Source organism: Lissotriton vulgaris, chromosome 8 (assembly GCF_964263255.1).
Source record: "Lissotriton vulgaris chromosome 8, aLisVul1.2, whole genome shotgun sequence".
Classification (NCBI taxonomy): domain Eukaryota; kingdom Metazoa; phylum Chordata; class Amphibia; order Caudata; family Salamandridae; genus Lissotriton; species Lissotriton vulgaris.
In genome coordinates, this window is record NC_141696.1 from 658,366,903 (window position 1) to 658,386,094 (window position 19,192).

Below are 19,192 nucleotides of genomic sequence, written 5' to 3' on the forward strand. Positions count from 1 at the left end.
AAGCTCACGCACAGCCGCTGGAAGAGATGTATCAACATATATCAGCCTCCTCAGCCACCCTCAGGAAACATAGGGGATTAGGATACGTCTCCCGCACCCACTTATACCTAGTAATTTAATTAACGAAGAACAAAATGGCGAATTCCCGTTTCGCTCAGGGCCGGTCCTAGGCATGGGCGGTATGGGCAGCTGCCCAGGGCCTCGCGCTCAGGGGGCCCCCTGCCGGCCCCGCAGAGTAGGGAAAAGCGCACTCGCGCAGGCAGTAAGGCACTTAGAGGGGCCTCACAGCTTCCCTTTCGCCCGGGGCCTCAGAAGGCCTCAGAAGGCCTAGGACCGGCTCTGGTTTCGCTACCAGTTTGCGGCCCAGTTCGCGGCCCGTGAAGCGCTTCTACCGTGAAAAATCATTTTTTTTATTTTCCCCACGGGACCCTTTAATAACCCCAACAACATTCCTAGGGGGTCAAGAGGGGGATACCTTGCCCCCTTTCATTAAATTCCCCCTTAGTTTTTCACCTTTTCTTCTCTCTCGATCCTACCGAGAGACAAGATGGCGGCCGCTCCGGACTGTCACGCAGCAAAAAAAAAAAAAAGCTCACGCACAGCCGCTGGAAGAGATGTATCAACATATATCAGCCTCCTCAGCCACCCTCAGGAAACATAGGGGATTAGGATACGTCTCCCGCACCCACTTATACCTAGTAATTTAATTAACGAAGCACAAAATGGCGAATTCCCGTTTCGCTACCAGTTTGCGGCCCAGTTCGCGGCCCGTGAAGCGCTTCTACCGTGAAAAATCATTTTTTTTTTTTCCCCACGGGACCCTTTAATAACCCCAACAACATTCCTAGGGGGTCAAGAGGGGGATACCTTGCCCCCTTTCATTAAATTCCCCTTTCGTTTTTCACCTCTTCTTCTCTCTCGATCCTACCGAGAGACAAGATGGCGGCCGCTCCGGACTGTTTAGAATGTTGACAGACACCGGAGAGCCAATCAGCTTTCTGCGCGCAAAGTTCCGTTTCACGAAAAGTAAGCGGACCGGATCGCTGCCCAGAGCGCTGTTACAGATATATATCTTGATTTGAACGTTAATTTCTCAAAATCCACTGAAGCACATATATTGAGACCTAGCAAAGGCACATCGGGCTAACAGTCCCTACAATTTTGCCAAGTTTCGTGCAAATCCATTCAGCCGTTCGAGCTAAAAGTGAGTCCAACCGCCCTATGGAAATTAACATGGGAAAAACGCGTTTTGGGACCCCCCTTTTTTCTCGGCCCCCCCTTGACGAAACCCCCCCAAATTTTTAGGGGCTGCTCAGAAACAAAATGTGCCATTTTCCTGAAAATTTCAGCCGATTCCGTCCACAAACGCCAAAGTTATTAGACATAGAATTTTCAGAAATGCCATAGGGAATTAATCCTAACTATATATACCTACTGGCGACCGCCAGTAGGTAATATATATATATATATAAATATATATATATATATATATATATATATATATATATATATATATATATATATACATATACATATATATATATATATATATATATTCACAGAAAAAACCATAGGTTATAGTGGATATATAGTTAGGAATTTGCATTTACAAAACCTTGAAAATTCAATGAAAAAACCATTGGTTTTAGGCCATATATAGTTAGGGATTTGCATTTACAAAACCTTATTTTACTCGCATAAAACCATTGAAATTCCATATATAGTTATAAGCGCTAACTATATATCGCGCACCCGCAATCCACTGCTGATGATGTCACATATTACATCATTCATGACATGGTTAGTGACATCACTGATGACATCACTGATGACATCTCAAATGACATCACTGATGACATCACTGATTACAACATCCAGTGACTGTATGTTTCTGTAAAGTTAAAATATGTTTTACATATTGAAGAATGAGTGGATGTATAAGTGTCTGGATGAAGGATTTAGTAGGTGCAAGACTGACTGTATGAGTGAGTGATTAAATGTGTCTCACTGAGTGCATGGGTTAGTGACTAAACTGTTTTAATTTGTGCATCATTATATCTGTTGTTCTACAAACTGCTGCATATGTTGATCAGTAGCTATATGAGTAACTGTATGGGTTATTCATTGGTTGTCCAAGTATTTGTATGGGAAACTGAGTGTGTGTGTATGGGTGGCTGGGAGGTGTGTGACTCTGTACATAGATGTGTGAGTAGTTGATTCACTATATGTATGGATTCAAAAGTGTATGTGGAAACAGCTGTATGGGCGCTTGACTGTGCATGAGTGTATTAGTGAGTGAATGGATATCTCAGTGCTACATGTCAAATTAAGTACATATGTAAAACACAGTACATGTGAGAGTTGACATCTATAAATAACTGTGCATAAGAGCCAATGAATGTGTGAGTGGCTGCATGGATCATTGTGAACATGTATCAGAGATTGTATAAGAGAGTAAAGTAAATATGTGTTAGTATATGTTTGAATAAGTAAGGTGTGTATAACTGTATAGTTGAGAAAATGGAGGTGTGATTGATTTTTGGCATAACTGACTAGGTGTGTGAGTAACTCCATGGATGAGTGACAGTCTGTGACTGTCTGTTTACACTGATTGTATCTAAGGTTATATTAGAGTCTGAAGAGGTTCATGGTATTATCACATGAATGATATCATCAGTGATGTTATCAGTCATGTCAAATGAGATGTTTTCAGTGATGTCATCAGTGATGTCATTTGAGATGTCATCAGTGATGTCATCAGTGATGTCACTAACCATGTCATGAATGATGTAATATGTGACATCATCAGCAGTGGATTGCGGGTGCGCGATATATAGTTAGCGCTTATAACTATATATGGAATTTCAATGGTTTTATGCGAGTAAAATAAGGTTTTGTAAATGCAAATCCCTAACTATATATGGCCTAAAACCAATGGTTTTTTCATTGAATTTTCAAGGTTTTGTAAATGCAAATTCCTAACTATATATCCACTATAACCTATGGTTTTTTCTGTGAATTTCATTGGTTTTTTAATAGCAAATATGAAAAGCTTTAAAATGTCAAGTACGTGATAGATAAAAACATTTTCGTATTTATGCACGCTGATGTGCTTTGAACGCTGCCCCCCCCTCCCCTCTTTTCTCTTAGTAGTACTCTCTCTTTGCAGATAGTGAACGGTAGTTAACGCAGGCCTTTGCCCCCGTTGTAATCCGTCGTGCCTGCTTGTCTCTCCATTTGATTGATTGTTATCCAAGCATTTACTGTTTTAGAATTGGTTCTCTTTGGATCATTCTCTATTTACAAACAAGCACAAAGTCGCAATACTCTGTTTAGTCTTTGCAGATAGTGAAAAATCGTGTAAAAAAATAAAAGTAATCGAGCAAAATCATTCCGACCGCTGGTTGGTGAAGACATTTTGACTATATTCTGGACCTGCGTTGTCGCGTAATGCGTCATATGACGCGACGCGTTAGCGCACCCGGAAGTGCTCCGGTGCGCAAGGCGCAGCTTCCCGGAAACGATCCAGAGCGCGCCGCGCAGCGCGTAACGTAAGCATAACAGGTCATGTGACTTGTTAATAAAACTTTTCATTGGTTCATTTTACTTTTCTTTTCCTAATGATGTAAGACTAGGTCATGTGACCTAAAAATAACACTTTTCATTGGATTAAAACATTTTTTTTCCCAAATGATGAAAGCCCCACCTTGTTTCTGGATGTTTCAGACTGAAGCTGGCGTCACCATGAGAGCACCACCATCTCGTAGCTCCGTCGTGGCCATTCAGCAAGCAATCATGGCAGCCGCTCCCCACCGGAAGCCTGCGGGAGTCGACGGCCCCCAAGACTTTTGTACAATCTTCAAGGCTGAGGGGACGCTTTCGAGAATGGAACCCAAGCCCTGGCAGACAAGCGTCCGAGTTCCAAGGTGTCCCAGGGCCATTTTACTGGACCAGGCCCAAATCCGAAGAGCCGACCGCCATTTTAGGAGTCCTGTGGAAGCCGCCTATCGCTGCACCGCAAGAGTGGGAGCAACTCAACTACATGGTGAGCGAGACGCTGTAGCCGTAAGAGCGGGCGCTAAACAGCTGAATGGCGGAAAAGGCACAGTGTAGCAAAAGCGGGCGGAATGGCGACTGAAACGATAAAGGGGCGCCCCACTACAGCAGACAAGCCTCCGCCATGTGCTTCAAAACTGCATATGTATCTCGTGATATCAAGGTTGTGCAACCAGTACACAACAAGCAGTTACGAGTCCCATTTACACCGGCGCCATTTAGGGCGCGGCCGGGCAGGTCCAGGATCTACTGAAACATAACAAATGAGGCTGACGTCTCTGAAGCAGTTGACGAACAGCAGGACATAGCAAATAAACATGAACTCTCTAAAGCTGTTAACTCACTGCAGGACAAAACAAGTGAACCTGAAACCTCTGGAATAATTGTCGCTCAAAAGAACAACACACACAACTCTGTGGAGCCTGAAGAAAAAAAAACAGAAGGGCACTGTAGTTTCAGACACACTTAACACTAATGACTAAACAAAGATATCGTCTGTTTATGAAGCAGTTATCATCTTGACAGAATTGACAAAGAAGTGTACAGACACCAATGCTATTAAGAAACACAAGGAAATCCTAACGCATCAGCATTCTCGGAAGAGGTTGACACAGATAACATCTTAAGGAACAAAGAAAGACCTGTTCACTCTTGACACCCCAGGTGCTGTGTATATTGCACTATAGTGCTGCATCGAGAAAACGGACAACCCTATTGATGTGGATTTTTCATTATTGATTATTGTAAAGAAATGGCGACTCCCCCCTTTAGCAGATTAGCTAAATGTTTGCGTAATTTACGCATAAAAGTTATATTATTGTTGTTGTTGTTGTTATAGTTATAGTTCTGGTTAATTTCAAAAAATGGTTAAATATATTTACAGTTTTTGTTGCGTTCGTTATATTTAAATGTTAATAAAGTTTTAAAATCTAACTTTGTTGGAGTGCTATATATGTTTAAAAAATCGGGTGAATGGGGCCTTGAATCGGGTTATTGTCATGTGTGGGCTTTGCAAGTGTACTGCTACAAGATCGGACATTTCAAACTCAAATGCACGTTCTTTTTCTTACCTTTCCGAAGCATGGAGCGCAATAGCAGGCAGAGAAAGGGTGATGCACGTGTTGAACACTGCCTGGCCTGGCAAGTTGCTGGCAGTGCCCCCCCGCCCGCTCCTGAAAGAGGGCACACACACACCGCCGCCCCGAGTACTTCACAAATCTTTAAAAGACCATGCGCTTGTTCATGAGGCTTAAATGGTTTATCACCCCTTCTAGAACCCCTGCATCGACCCTCTGACGTTTCCTGGAAGAATTAGCACGTAACACAATACCAAGCCCTGTCAGCTGAAACCCCCGAGAAATCATGGGGCATATTATCAAGGGGGTTTATTTCCGCTTTTTTGGCTTTAAAAGCCAAAAAAAAAGAGATAAAATTATCTCCCTATTACCAAGCTGTCGCTAACACCAGTTAGTGACAGCTAAAAGGAGATAGCGACCATCTTGGGCCCCGCTTTGCATATCAGTGATATTTATCACTAATGACATGCAAAGTGGGCGTGACAAGATTTTAGCGACTGGAAACAGTCCCTAACCATCGCTATCTCCTATTACCAACTTTTGGAGATATTCACGCTAAGCGCGAATATCTCCAAAACCTAACACCTGCCCTGAGCAGTTTTAGCCATGTTATCCAATGGGAAGTGGATAACATGGCTAAAAGCATTTGCTGGATGATGCATGAATATCGCTGACTTTTCAACGATATTCATGCATTGCGGCCGTTTTTTAACGCATTTGCGATAAACCTTGCTAATAGCAAGGTTTATGTGCGATAAAATTCGCCGAAGTGCGGCGATAATTTTTGTCTCTAAACAAGTTAGAGACAAAAATTACCGCTAGTTGTTGGTAATATGCCCCCGGGTTTTTCCTTGCAGGAATCGGGAAGCGAAAGACTAGCACTGAAATCAGTAGTCTCACGCCTGAATCGGGAGGGTTGGCATGTCTGGATACTCTACAGCTGGGGCCATAAACTACATCCGCAGGGCTAGGTGATAGCCTAGGTCCGGCCTGGACAATCGGACACAGAGGAAGAGGAGTGTCAGAGGGTGCGGTAGTGAATAGGGTGAAAGGGAGGTGTCGGGCGGGCACAGGGTGTGATTCTCAGAGAAGAGCAGCGCAGATGGGGGGAAGTATATGTCCCATGCATGAGAGAGAGAGCGGGGGTGACCAGTGCGTGGGGAAGATGCTTGCGAGGGTGGGGAGCCATGCTGAGGATCGGCGGCGTGCAGAGAGTGGCCCTGGTCAAGGCATCTAAAATGGCTGCCGTGCACGACAAAATTGTGGCATTGGACAAAAACGCAAGATGGCGCAGACAATGTTTATCAATAAGGATTCATTTATAACACAATATTTACTCGCAGTGACAAAATGGTGGTCAACACTTCCTGATTTCCATTGAATCGAACGTTAACAAACGTCACGCAGCAAAAAAAAAAAAAAAAATCACGCACAGCAGTTTTTAGCCATGTTATCCAATGGAAGGTGGATAACATGGCTAAGAGCATTTGCTGGATAATGCATGAATATCGCTGACTTTTCAGCGATATTCATGCATTGTGGCCGATGTGCGGCGATAATTTTTGTCTCTAAACAATTAAAACGAAGCACAAAATGGCGAATTCCCGTTTCGCTACCAGTTTGCGGCCCAGTTCGCGGCCCGTGAAGCGCTTCTACCGTGAAAAATCATTTTTTTTTATTTTCCCCACGCGACCCTTTAATAACCCCAACAACATTCCTCGGGGGTCAAGAGGGGTATACCTTGCCCCCTTTCAATAAATTCCCCCTTCGTTTTTCACCTCTTCTTCTCTCTCGATCCTACCGAGAGATAAGATGGCGGCTGCTCCGGACTGTTTAGAATGTTGACAGACACCGGAGAGCCAATCAGCTTTCTGCGCGCAAAGTTCCGTTTCGCGAAAAGTAAGCGGACCGGATCGCTGCCCAGAGCGCTGTTACAGATATATATCTTGTTTTGAACGTTAATTTCTCAAAAACTACTGGAGCACATATATTGAGACCTAGCAAAGGCACATCGGGCTAACAGTCCCTACAATTTTGCCAAGTTTCGTGCAAATCCATTCAGCCGTTCGAGCTAAAAGTGAGTCCAACCGCCCTATGGAAAAATGAATGGGAAAAACGCGTTTTGGGACCCCCCTTTTTTCTCAGCCCCCCCTTGACGAAACCCCCCCAAATTTTCAGGGGCTGCTCAGAAACAAAATGTGCCATTTTCCTGAAAATTTCAGCCGATTCCGTCCTCAAACGCCAAAGTTATTAGACATAGAATTTTCAAAAATCCCATAGGGAATTAATCCTAACTATATATACCTACTGGCGAGACGCCAGTAGGTAATATATATATATATATATATATATATATATATATATATATATATATATTCACTGAAAAAACCATAGGTTTCACACCAGTTATAGTTAGGAATTAGCATTTAAAAAACCTATTAAATTCACTGAAAAAACCATAGGTTTCACACCAGTTATAGTTAGCTGGAAATTTTACTGATATAAAACCATTGAAATTCCCACGTTATAGTTAGATGGACTCACTATAACTTGCGCGTGCAATGCACTGCTGATGACATCACATATTACATCACTCATGACATGGTCAGTGACATCACTCATGACATCACTGATGACACCATCCAGTGAATGTGTGTCTTTCTGAAAAATAAATATATTTTATATATGTATATGTAAAAGTTGATGGAAGAATAAATGTTTAAATAAGTGTCTAAATGGATGGTTTTTAAAAATTGATTGGTTAACTGGCTTAATAAGACATCATCAGCAGTGCATTGCACGCGCAAGTTATAGTGAGTCCATCTAACTATAACGTGGGAATTTCAATGGTTTTATATCAGTAAAATTTCCAGCTAACTATAACTGGTGTGAAACCTATGGTTTTTTCAGTGAATTTAATAGGTTTTTTAAATGCTAATTCCTAAGTATAACTGGTGTGAAACCTATGGTTTTTTCAGTGAATTTCATAGGTTTTTTAAATGCTAATTCCTTTGTATATCGAGTTTCTAACCTTTTTTTTTTTTTACAATTTGCTGTTTTTTTTTAATTATTCATTTTTTTTATATAATTTTTTTCTTTTGCGCTCTGGGTGCGCTCTCCGGTAAGCTTTTCCGAGAGCTCATCTGAAAGCGCACCCAGAGCGCAACTGTCGTTCGTGAAAAAAAATATGAATGAAAAGTTAATAATAATGCAAAACATTTCGTACCATACAAATAAAATTAGTTTTTTTTAATAAGGAAAATGATTATGCATTTCTATAAAAGATTGATGACGTCACTTCGGCGCGCAACGTAAGTGCCCTCGGAAGCGCCTACGTTCGCGGCGCATAAACGCACGCAAAAGCGCCTACGATCGTGCCACGTTTGCGCCCCGGAAGCGCCTACGATCGCGCTGCGTAAACGCACCGGAAGTGCTCCGGAGCGCGCAGCGTAAACGCGTCGGGTCATGTGACCCTAAAATAACACTTTTCATTGGTTGCTAACAGTTTTTTTTTACAATGAATGAAATCCCCACCCATTTCCTTCACTTCTTCTTTCACTTTTGTGACTGAAAGACCTGCCTTTTTTGCTGTTCCATATTCCTTGATTAATCATGGCTGCCAGACCATCCAGCAGTGAAGATGACTCCAATGATTTCATTGATGAAGAGCCTCCTCAGCCGAAGGTCAAAGAACATTTCATCTGGAAATTTTTTAAGTTTCCAGCAGACCAGAAGAAGGTGAATGCACCAAAAGTAGAGTGCAGGATCTGCAAACAGGTCCTGTCACGGGGTAACCCCCCAAAAAAATACTCTTTTGGCAACTTCACCATGATTCGCCATGTGGAGAGGAGGCACCCCCAGAATTTTGCCCGGGAAAGTGTCAGGGCTCTGGCACAAGAGGTTCCCAGAGATGGGGCCTCTACATCAACAGGAGGAGCAACTTCTTCTGGAAGAGAACAATCACAGGAGCAGGTAGCAAACATACAACCTGCATTTAACCATGGGGTCGTCAAATGCAGATACTGCAATCAACTCCTCACCTATGGGGAGCAAAGTGTCCTGCTCATGGTTCGAGCATTGGAGAACCATCGCTGCCCTTCCCACCCCTAATTTTTTTCTTTTCTTTTTGCTCCTGTTGAGCAGTTTCCATTCCCTGTTTTTGTTCCTGTTCAGTTAAAAGAAGAAAACCAAAAGTTCTTTTCAGAACTACCTCCAATTCTCATCAAAGAGCTATATTCTTAAAAAATGAAGAGTAAGTGAAATATAGTGCATTGATAATTGAAAGGAGAATGAGTAAGAAAGAACAGAAAGGTATGAGAGGTGAAAGGAAGTGAAGTAGGAGGAATGAAAGAAGGTGAGTGTTAGAAAAGAAAGATATGACACAGTGAATAAACTGGAGGCCTCATTTCTGAAAAGTGACGCATCGCTACGTGAAAACAGCGATGCGTCACTTTTCTGGACGCACTCCTTATGACATTCCAGATATGTCATATTTAATATATGACTAATCAATTCGCAAGGAGTTACAGATATGTCAGTATTTCTGACATATCTGAAAACACAAAAGTAACGCATTGCAGGAGTGCGTCACAAAAGTGACGCAACTCCAGTAATGTGTCCTTTCACATGGAAAAAGCACCATGTGAAAGGTTTGCTGTGAAGCAGGCGCAAGATTTTGGCGCAACAGCATCCTAAAAGTGACGCACTGCGTCATTATTACCAAGCTTTTTGCAAGGAACACCCCCTCTGCATGCATTATACCTGACACTATTTTTTAAAAAGTGACGCATCTAGGTACATGGGTCACTTTTTAAAACTCTGCGCCACATTGTATCTGCATCAGGTATAATGTATGCAGAGGGGGCAATCCCTCGCAAAAAGCTTGGTAATAACGACGTACTGAAATCTATGAGATTTCTCTGCGTCACTTTTAGGATGCTGTTGCGTCAAAATCTTGCGCCTGCCTCGCGTCACTTTCATGTTTACAGATATGTGAGAAATACTGACGTATCTGTAACTCCTTGCAACATGATTCGTCATACATTAAATATGACACATCTGGAATGTCATAAGGACTGTGGACAGAAAAGTGACGCATCACACCAGCAGTGTAATAAAATGTGCCTCGTTGCACTATATTTAAAGGATGCAACAGCATCCTAAAAGTGACGCAGTGAAATCTCAAACATTTCACTGCGTCGCTATTACAAAGCTTTTTGTGGGGGAACACCCCCTCTGCATGCATTATACCTCACGCAGATATAATGTGGCGCTTGATTTTAAAAAGTGACCCATCTACCTAGATACGTCACTTTTTAAATATAACGCAACGAGGCACATTTTTTTACACCACTGGTGCGATGCGTCACTTTTCTGTGCGCACTCCTTATGACATTCCAAGTAACGCATTGCTGGAGTGCGTCACAAAAGTGACGCAACTCCAGTAATGCGTCCTTTCAAATGGGGAAAGCAGCATGTGAAAGGTCTTGCCTCAGTCTAACACCTGCTGTAAAGCAGGCACAAGATTTTGACGCAACAGCATCCTAAAACTGACGCAGTGAAATCTCAAAGATTTCACTGCGTCGCTATTACAAAGCTTTTTGCGGGAGAACACCCCCTCTGCATGCATTATACCTGACGCTATTTTTAAAAAGTGACGCATCTAGGTACATGGGTCACTTTTTAAAACTCTGCGCCACATTATATCTGCGTCAGGTATAATGTATGCAAAGGGGGCATTCCCCCGCAAAAAGCTTGGTAATAACGACGTACTGAAATCTATAAGATTTCTCTGCGTCACTTTTAGGATGCTGTTGCGTCAAAATCTTGCACCTGCCTCGCATCACTTTTATGTTTACAGATATGTCAGAAATACTGACGTATCTGTAACTCCTTGCAACATGATTCGTCATACATTAAATATGACACATCTGGAATGTCATAAGGAGTGCGCACAGAAAAGTGACGCATAACACCAGCAGTGTAATAAAATGTGCCTCGTTGCACTATATTTAAAAAGTGACGCATCTAGATAGATGCGTCACTTTTTAAATATTGCATAACAATGCGCATTTTTTTACACCGCTGGTGCGTCACAAAAATTGACGCACAGGAGGCGCAAAACTAACAGCGCAAGGCCTTCATAAATATGGTCCTGGATTTTCCCCGTGCTTCGCCGGTGCGCGTACCATGCGCTTCCCCCGCGCAAAACGAAAAAAAAAATGTAATGCCCTGCAGGACCCTATTTTAGTCCCTACATCAAACCTAGGGGGTCAGAGGGGGTCTACTCTTCCCCCTTATGGTCATTTGCCCCTTTTTTTTTCCAAACCCCTTGTGTCTCGATTTTACCGAGACACAAGATGGCGGCCGCTCCAGACTGTTTAGAATGTTTACAGACACCCAAGAGCCAATCAGCTTTCTGCGCGCAAGTCGCGTGTTGCGCCAGGAGCGCACTCCGGTGCGCGCACCGGAGAGCGCCTATAGATATAGATATATATATTTTTTGGCACCTAAATTACTCAAAATCCACTGGAGCACATATCTTGAGACATAGCAAAGGCACATCGGGCTACCAGTCCCTACAATTTTGCCAAGTTTGGTGTAAATCCATTCAGCCGTTCGGGCTAAAAGTGAAATTGACCGCCCTATGGAAATTAACATGGGGAAAATGCGTTTTGGGACCCCCCTTTTATCTCGGCCCCCGCTTGACGTATCCCCCCCAAACTTTCAGGGAAGGACCGGAGCTCGACGAGGCCATTTTCAGGAAATTTTCAGGCAGATTCGTCAACCGGTGCCAAAGTTATTCCAAATAGAATTTTGAGATTTAACATTGAAAAAAATCCTAACTATAACTACCTACTACTTTCCTGAAGGATAAGAGGGAAGTTTGGAGCTGGGATATATATATATATATATATATATATATATATATATATATATATTACCTACTGGCGGTCGCCAGTAGGTAGTTATAGTTAGGATTTTATTACCTACTGGCGATAGCCAGTAGGTATATATAGTTAGAATTTTTTCTCTATGGGACTTTTGAAAGTTCTATGTCTAATAACTTTGGCGTTTGTGGACGGAATCGGCTGAAATTTTCAGGAAAATGGCACATTTTGATTCTGAGCAGCCCCTGAAAATCTGGTGGAGTTTCGTCAAGGGGGGGCTGAGAAAAAAGGGGGGTCCCAAAACGCGTTTTTTCCATTCATTTTTCCATAGGGCGGTTGGACTCACTTTTAGCTCGAACGGCTGAATGGATTTGCACGAAACTTGGCAAAATTGTAGGGACTGTTAGCCCGATGTGCCTTTGCTAGGTCTCAATATATGTGCTCCAGTAGTTTTTGAGAAATTAACGTTCAAACCAAGATATATATCTGTAACAGCGCTCTGGGCAGCGATCCGGTCCGCTTACTTTTCGCTTATCGGAACTTTGCGCGCAGAAAGCTGATTGGCTCTCCGGTGTCTGTCAACATTCTAAACAGTCCGGAGCGGCCGCCATCTTGTCTCTCGGTAGGATCGAGAGAGAAGAAGAGGTGGAAAACGAAAGGGGAATTTAATGAAAGGGGGCAGGTTATCCCCCTCTTGACCCCCTAGGAATGTTGTTGGGGTTATTAAAGGGTCCCGTGGGGGAAAAAAAAAAAAAAAGATTTTTCACGGTAGAAGCGCTTCACGGGCCGCGAACTGGGCCGCAAACTGGTAGCGAAACGGGAATTCGCCATTTTGTGCTTCGTTAATTAAATTACTAGGTATAAGTGGGTGCGGGAGACGTATCCTAATCCCCTATGTTTCCTGAGGGTGGCTGAGGAGGCTGATATATGTTGATACATCTCTTCCAGCGGCTGTGCGTGAGCTTTTTTTTTTTTTTGCTGCGTGACAGTCCGGAGCGGCCGCCATCTTGTCTCTCGGTAGGATCGAGAGAGAAGAAAAGGTGAAAAACTAAGGGGGAATTTAATGAAAGGGGGCAAGGTATCCCCCTCTTGACCCCCTAGGAATGTTGTTGGGGTTATTAAAGGGTCCCGTGGGGAAAATAAAAAAAAATGATTTTTCACGGTAGAAGCGCTTCACGGGCCGCGAACTGGGCCGCAAACTGGTAGCGAAACGGGAATTCGCCATTTTGTGCTTCGTTAATTAAAGTACTAGGTATAAGGGGGTGCGGGAGACGTATCCTAATCCCCTATGTTTCCTGAGGGTGGCTGAGGAGGCTGATATATGTTGATACATCTCTTCCAGCGGCTGCGCCATCTTGCCTTTTTTCCAATGCCACAATTTTGTCGTGCACGGCAGCCATTTTAGATGCCAGGCTGGTCCCAGGCTATCACCTAACCCTGCGGATGTAGTTTATGGCCCCAGCTGTAGAGAATTCAGACATGCCAATCCTCCCGATTCAGGCGTGTGACTACTGATTTCAGTGCTAGTCTCCCGCCTCCCGATTTCTGCAAGCAAAAACCCGGGGGCATATTACGAACAACTAGCGATAATTTTTGTCTCTAACTTGTTTAGAGACAAAAATTATCGCCGTACATCGGCGATTTTTATCGCAGATAAACCTTGCTATTATCGCAGAAAAGTCAGCGATATTCATGTATTATCGAGCAAATGCTCTTAGCCATGTTATCCACCTCCCATTGGATAACATGGCTAAGAACTGCTCAGGGCAGGTGTTAGATTTTGGAGATATTCGCGCTTAGCGCGAATATCTCCAAAAGTTGGTAATAGAAGGTAGCGATGTTAGGGACTGTTTCCAGTCGCTAACATCTTGGCACGCCACTTTGCATGTCATTAGTGATAAGTATCACTGACATGCAAAGCGGGGCCCAAGATGGTCGCTATCTCCTTTTAGCTGTCACTAACTGGTGTTAGCGACAGCTTGGTAATAGGGAGATAATTTTATCTCCGCTTTCAAGGCTTTTAAAGCCAAAAAAGCGGAGATAAACCCCCTTGATAATATGCCCACGATTCCTTGGGGGTTTCAGCTGACAGGGCTTGGTATTGTGTTACATGGTAATTTTTCCAGGAAACGTCAGAGGGTCGATGCAGGGGTTCTAGAAGAGGTGATAAACCATTTAAGCCTCATGAACAAGCGCATGGTCTTTTAAAGATTTGTGAAGTACTCGGAGCGGCGGTGTGTGTGTTTCCTCTTTCAGGAGCGGGCGGGGGGGCACTGCCAGCAACTTGCTAGGTCAGGTAGTGTTCAACACGTGCATCACCCTTTCTCTGCTTGCTATTGCGCTCCATGCTTCGGAAAGGTAAGAAAAAGAACGTGCATTTGAGTTTGAAATGTCCGATCCTGCAGCAGCACACTTCCAAAGCCCACACATGACAATAACCCGATTCAAGGCCCCATTCACCCGTTTTTAAAAAAATAGATAACACTCCAACAAAGTAAGGTTATAAAACTTTATTAACTATTAACTTTAACGAACGGAACAAAAACTAAAAACATTTAAACATTTCTCAACACAAAAAGCAACAATGGTTAGAAGCTGTCTTTTGTGCGAATAGTCCCAAGGCAGCACAACGTGCAGAGTTCTGGACGGCACCCAGGTGATGTCGCCTGGGTGCCGCACTGGTTTAGGGATCCTACAATGCAGCACAGAAAAACAGCGTGGGGCGTCCCGGGTGGTGCGGGGGGAGGCCTCGTCAGTAGCGGTCTGTGTCCAGTGTCACATGGCTGACACAACATGTTGTACGACAGGCACCCAGGTGATGTCCAGTAAACTGCCGCACTGGTTTTGGTATCCTACAATGCTACTCCGAAAATTGGCGTGCGGCGGCCCGGGGGGGGGCGTGGGGGAGGCGGCGTGAACGGGCCTCCCCAGGTGGCGGCCATCTAGCTGAGTTGCGCCCGCTCTTGCGGCTACAGCGTCTCGCTCACCATGTTGATGAGTTGCTCCCACTCTTGCAGTGCAGCGATAGGCGGCTGCCACATGGCTCTTAAAATGGCGGACGGCTCCTCGGTTTTGGGCCTGGTCCACTGAAATGGCCCTGGGACACTTTGGAACTCGGACGCTTGCCTGCTAGGGCTTGGGCTCCATTCTCGAAAAGCGTCCCCTCAGCCGTGAAGATTGTACAAAAGTCTTGGGGGCCCCCGACTCCCGCAGGCTTCCGGTGGGGAGCGGCTGCCATGATTGCTCGCGGAATGACCACGACGGAGCCACGAGATGGTGGTGCTCTCATGCTGACGCCAGCTTCAGTCTGAATGATCCAGAAACAAGGTGGGGCTTTCATCGTTTGGGAAAAAAAAATGTTCTAAACCAATGAAAAGTGTTATTTTTAGGTCATATGACCAAGCCTTCCATCTTTAGGAAACCAAAAGTAAAATGAACCAATGAAAAGTTTTATAAAGAAGTCACATGACCTGTTATGCGGCATAGGGCTACAAAAACCGTAGAAAATCCGTTGGCACGTGAGGCGGCGTCAGTAGCGGACCGATGTGCGAATAGGCCGAAGGCAGCACAACGCGCTGAGATCCGGATGGCACCGAGGTGGTGTCAAGCAAATTGCCGTACTGGTGTGGCCATCCTACAATGCTGCGCCGAAAGACGGCGTGTCCAGCTGAGTTCCGGTCACTCTTGCGGTACAGTGAGTCGAACGCGCCGAGATCCGGATGGCACCGAGGTTGTGTCCAGCAAGTTGCTGCACTGGTGTGGCCATCCTACAATGCTGTGCCGAAAGTCGGCGTGGGGTGCCCCGTTGGCTTATGAGGTGATGTCAGTAGTGGACCGATGTGTGAATAGGTCGGAACCAGCACAAGGCGCCAAGATCCGAATGGCAAGTCCTGGATATTGAGTGCCATAGTTGAGAGTTCTGAGCTGTGCTTGTAAGACTATCTGAAGCTTATTTGCACCTGCTGCAGTTTCACTGTTGCCCAAGGTGGTGTCCAGCAAATTGCTGCAGTGGTGTGGCCATCCTACAATGCTGCGCCGAAAGACGGCGTGTCCAGCTGAGTTCCGGTCACTCTTGCGGTACAGTGAGTCGAACGCGCCGAGATCCGGATGGCACCGAGGTTGTGTCCAGCAAGTTGCCGCACTGGTGTGGCCATCCTACAATGCTGCGCCGAAAGACGGCGTGACCAGCTGAGTTCCGGTCACTCTTGCGGTACAGTGACTCGAACGCTCCGAGATCCGGATGGCACCGAGGTGGTGTCCAGCAAGTTGCCGCACTGGTGTGGCCATCCTACAATGCTGCGCCGAAAGTCAGTGTGGGGTGCCCCGTTGGCTTATGAGGTGATGTCAGTAGTGGACCGATGTGTGAATAGGTCGGAAGCAGCACAAGGCGCCCTGCACTGTTGAGCTTTTTTCAATGCCTGTTTTTTGTTGTTTCCCCTCCATCAACAACAAAAAAAATATATAAAACTGTGCAAAAATACAAAAAAATGTTTAGAAAAGCAGTGCTTGTAAGACTGTCTGAAGCTCCTTTGCACCTGCTGCAGCTTCACTATTGCCCTGGTGTTGTCAAAGATCGCCCATGACTTAGGCTGATTGAGAGTTTGTAGAAAAATGGCTTCAGATTTTCCACATATTACTCTTCAACATTCTTCCTAAATGTAACAATGTGAGACTCACTAGGAGAACGGCTGATTATCTTTCCTTTCAAAATGCTGCCAACAATATTTTCTGAATGGAAGACACCATCTTGTAGCATAAAGGGCCGAAAGGGGTTCTGGTCTGGCCGATTGTTGGTGAAGACATTTTGACTATATCTTGGACCTGCCCGGCCTCGCCCAAAATGGCGCCGGTATAAATGGGACTCGTAACTCCTTGCCCGCAAATGTATATCTAGAAAATGTTATTGTAAGTGGCCCTGTCTTATTTTAATTACAAAATGTACGTCCACCGATTCCGCAACTGTTAGACACCTTAGTTCTTGCAACCTAATGGCCCGCTCGTTACGTTCCTCTACAGTGTAAATGTCTCCTCATCATATACGATTTCAGTTTGCTCCGTGGCCGGCCCACGTGGTTATAGGCCCGTATTTGTATACTGATATTTTCACAATAAAGGTTTTTAAAACAAAACACGGTAGTAGTATTTACATTGGTAAAGTTTTTACTTTTAGTCACTGTTTTCGAATCAGTAAAAGGCAAGTGAAATAAAGCAGTCCAATTACATGACGGATAAAAGGTATAATATGTAGGAACGCAGTAAAGATAAATGGTCAAGGGCAGTTGTGTTTTTCATTTCTGCAACATAAAGTGATCGATAAGAATCTGATAATCAGGCGTATCGGCGACTAAGACAGCAGGCCGAGTCTCTCTTACTCAACGGCTCCGTCATGGAACGAAGAAACGCCCTTTTTCTCGAAAAAGGAATATATTTTACTTGCAGGACAGTTGTAAATTTTCCGGGAAAGTACATTAGCCTGGAATATTATAACATATGTTTGAAAAAAAAATAATGTTCGAAAAAAATAAAAAGCGTAATTTTTAGGTCATATGACCAAGCTTTTCATCATTAAATTAACAAAAGTAAAATGAACCAATGAAAAGTTTTATTAACAAGTCACATGACCTGTTATGCTTACGTTACGCGCTGCGCGCCGCGCCTCGGATCACTTCCGGGTGCGCTAACGCGGCGTGTCATAAAACGCATTACGCGACAACGTAGGTCAAGAATATAGTCTAAATGTCTCCACCAACCAGCGTTCAGAACACAACCCCTTTCAGCAGTCCAAAAAGTTCTGTTAAATGACAACAGAGGGGACAGGCAACAAGAACCATCAGTCAAAGAGGGGAGGGCAAATTCTTCTCTTCCGGGTCATGTTGGGGCGCTACCGGAACTGATCGAATTGGTAGTCTATAGTGTTTCTGGATGTTTCAGACTAAAGCTGGCGTCAGCATGAGACCACTACCATCTCGTAGCTCCGTCGTGGCCATTCCACGAGCAATCATGGCAGCCGCTCCCCACCAGAAGCCTGCGGGAGTCGGAGGCCCCCAAGACTTTTGTAGAATCTTCACGGCTGAGGGGACGCTTTTCGAGAATGGGACCCAAGCCCTATCAGGGAAGCGTCCGAGTTCCAAGGTGTCCCAGGGCCATTTTAGTGGACCAGGCCCAAAACCGAAGAGCCGGCCGCCATTTTGAGAGTCCTGTGGCAGCCGCCTATCGCTGCACCGCAAGAGCGGGAGCAACTTAACTACATGGTGAGCGAGACGCTGTAGTCGCAAGAACGGGCGGTAAACAGCTGAATGGCGGAAGAGGCACAGTGTAGCAAAAGCGGGCGGAATGGCAACTAAAACGGTAAAGGGGCGCCCCACTACAGCGTGTCTTCAGGTCAAACGGATTGTGGGACAAAGTCCAGAATAGAAGAGTCATCAAAAGGCAAAAAGTTCCGCCGGACCCCGGGAGCCGGCCGCCTATGTCGGGGGCGATCTCAGGCTACACCAGTGCTATAAGACTTGGGGAGGGGGTCGGAGCCAAGCGTCTTCTCCGAGTCCGTGTCATCACACCGCCCCTCGGGGGCCTCCGTCAAGCGGTTTAGGGAGGTACCATATAACATTGTTTTCAAATGCAGTCAGGTCCACAAACGACCCTCACTTACTTTGGAATAGTGAAGCTGCAGTAGGTGGAAATAAGCTTCAGACAGTCTTACAAGCACTGCTTTTGTAAACATTTTTTGTTTTTTTTGTATTTTTGCACAGTTTTATATATTTTTTTTGTTTTTGATGGAGGGGAAACAACAAAGCACAGGCATTGAAAAAGGCTCAAACTCAGAACTCTGAACTATGGCACCCAATATCCAGGACTTTCCATCCGGATCTTGGCGCCTTGTGCTGCTTCCGACCTATTCACACATCGGTCCACTACTGACATCATCTTATAAACCAACGTTATGTAAATAGTTATTTAATAAAATGTTTTACCCTGTTTCTTTGCTGGTGTGTTGTCTATATTTTTAATATTTGCATAGGGTTTGTCGTTATTTTGGGCGGGGTGGGTGACGGAGCCGAGCTGTCTTGCAGCCCTCATGGTGTGGAGCTCAGTTCATCTCACTATTTTCGTATTTCTCATGAAGGGTTGTTTATAATATTTCTATTTTAGCGAGGTCAAAAAGAGATCCAA